The sequence below is a fragment of the Lactuca serriola genome, chromosome 7 (assembly GCF_051521515.1).
Source record: "Lactuca serriola cultivar US96UC23 chromosome 7, Lser_US96UC23_V15, whole genome shotgun sequence".
Lineage (NCBI taxonomy): Eukaryota > Viridiplantae > Streptophyta > Magnoliopsida > Asterales > Asteraceae > Lactuca > Lactuca serriola.
This window is the reverse complement of record NC_136414.1, coordinates 147464999-147467895: the sequence shown is the minus strand read 5'-3', so window position 1 is coordinate 147467895 and position 2897 is coordinate 147464999. Positions and strand designations below refer to the sequence as shown.

Here is a 2897-nt window from a genome sequence, read left to right as displayed (position 1 = left end):
TATAAGTGCTAACACCTAAACAGGTACAAATTTGCTATGTTAGCAAGATTTTATATATCTTTGTTTATGATCTTTACTAAATCGTTGATCAGTTAGAAGTCTATCATTATTGGTTCCCTTCACCAATGGATATACAGGTATATATTTATAGATTTGAGACATACGTATGTAACTACTAGATGTCAGTTTGACACTAAATATCATGTTGTTTTCAAACTAATGTAATCAACTTTAACAATGTGATAGTTAAGAAATATAATTGTACACAATATAATAATAGAGTTCTGAATGAACCAAGAATAAATAATCTCAAAGAACATATTGTAGCTATCCTTCCCATATTTCTCTATTCAATGTACATAGAGTTGAGTATGATCCATTTCATATAAATCTCTCATTCCGTACAAGTGATGCTTTCATTTAAAGGGGAAGCTGAACAGGAAGAGGGAAACAAATATTTTGGATAAATTGGACGAATTTGGTAATAAAACTAAATGAAAAGGAAGATGTTAGGGGAATTTGCGTACAATTGTATCATCAATAAGTGTTAACACCGAAATGAGCAAAACGTTGATAATTTAGCGAGATTTCATATGTTTATCGACGATATGTATATGTATTAAATCGTTAATTAGTTGGTAATCCGTAGGTGCTGATGGTTCCCTTTACCAACATATATATAACTAGGTGTGAGACCCGTGTAGTACACAGGTTGATTTAAAAAAAACATAAACATTAAAATGTAAATAGAAAATATTTTTTAATGTACAACTTTAAACTAAGAAAGGAATAAACATATTTATTGCAATTTAATATCATATATATATATATATATATATATATATATATATATATATATATATATATATATATATGATATTTAATACTTTACATATATAAATATATTACTTTAATTTTAAAAAATAAAACAAACCAAAAATTAACTATTGAATAATATTTATTTCAAAAATACCACAAAATGACAAGTGCCAAAACTTATGAGAGATTGACATTTGGCAAAAAAAAAACCTTTATTTATTAAGGAGGATTAGTTTTAATAGTGTTAAATGCGATTGATAAATGTTTTAAATGCGTTTTTAAAGATTTGATTTTCCCAACTTATTAACAATAGAAACAATTTTATTTTACGTATGATGTCAACCACCGGTCCAAATATGACAAATTTGCAAATTTTGAGTTGCCAGGCGTATAGAAAAAAAAAAACCCACCGCTCCTGCCCATGTCCAGAAGAATAATGTGAGTTGGCACGCGTTAATAGATGTTGATGCATCCATTAGCCACCATGACATCCTTCAGTAAGAAGGATGGTTCCTGTTGAAAATTGTCAACGTAGCCACACCTACATATATAAACGATATCAGTACTACTTCCCACAAACATAACATCTCTCTCTCTCTCTCTCTCTCTCTCCTCTCTCTCTCTCTCCATACAAACAATAATGGCAAAGTCGAACTCTAATCTTTGTGCAGTTGTTCTTTTAATATCAATTCTAATAGTAGCAGTATCAGCAGGGAGTTTTTACGATGACATGGACATCAGTTTTGGGGGTGAACGTGCTAAAATTCTGAATGGAGGTCAGGATCTTTCACTTTCACTCGACCAATACTCTGGATCGGGTTTCCAGTCGAAGCACGAGTACCTGTTTGGAAGGTTCGACATGCAACTCAAACTAGTACCAGGCAATTCTGCTGGCACCGTCACCACATTCTACGTGAGTACCATCGATCGGTTCCAATCTTGAATTTCATATCTGAATTAAATATATATATTGTGATCACTCATTTGTATTAATCTTTTAAAGGCTGATAATAACCATGTCTTTGTATTAAATCACATTAGTTGTCATCACAAGGTGCGGGTCACGATGAGATCGACTTCGAGTTCTTGGGCAACTCCACGGGAAACCCTTACACAATTCACACCAATGTGTATTCACAAGGGAAAGGAAACAAAGAACAGCAGTTCCACCTTTGGTTTGACCCTACCGCAGCCTTCCACACCTATACCATCGTATGGAACAGTCTAAGAATTATGTAAGTCACGCATCCAACATAAACATTAATTGGTTCTCTTCCTTTCTCATGTTTTTCTGCTGTTCCTATATAAAGCTCTTTGTCTCTTCAGTTTCTTGATAGATAACATACCAGTAAGGGTGTTCAATAACAATGATGCTGCTGGAGTCCCATTTCCCAAGAGCCAACCCATGAGGGTTTATGCCAGCCTGTGGAACGCGGATGACTGGGCAACCCAAGGTGGGCGTGTGAAGACCGACTGGACTAATGCGCCTTTCACCGCGTTATACAGGAAATTCAATGCCAATGCCAAAAAAGTTGGTCCCAATTCAGTATCTACAAGCTCAATAAATGATGACCAGTCATGGAGTACCCAAGGACTTGATGCAGCTGGCCGAAATAGGATCCGATGGGTGCAAACCAAGCACATGATCTACAACTACTGCAACGACCGCAAACGGTTTCCCAATGGTATTTCAGCGGAATGCAAGACCTCTAGATTCCTTTAAGCCTGCTTACTAACTTGATATCCATATTTTTTATTCTTTATTGATCGATTTCTGATCTTCATGATTATTTATTCTTTGATTCATTGTAAACATTCAAATTGAAAATACAAATAAATACACAAGTATAAGATTCCATGTACACTTTAAAAACGCATTGTCTAACAGCACACTACAATAATTGAAATATCTTTTTCGTTCATATCTAATTATATAGTTTAGTTGGTCAAAATCGAAAGTCATTAGTAAAAACATTATAATTTCTAAAATCCTTTTTTTTTTCGACACTACATACAAACTTCATTATGTGTAGAATTAACAACAAAAAATGATCCTAGAGGTCTATCATTGTTTTCGA

At 33.7% G+C, this 2897-nt stretch overlaps 1 pseudogene; it reads left to right on the top strand.

Annotated features, from left to right (window-relative positions):
* The first annotated feature begins 1420 nt into the window (after positions 1-1420).
* LOC145061260 (xyloglucan endotransglucosylase/hydrolase 2-like) lies at positions 1421-2681 on the top strand (annotated as a pseudogene).
* Positions 2682-2897: the final 216 nt, after the last annotated feature.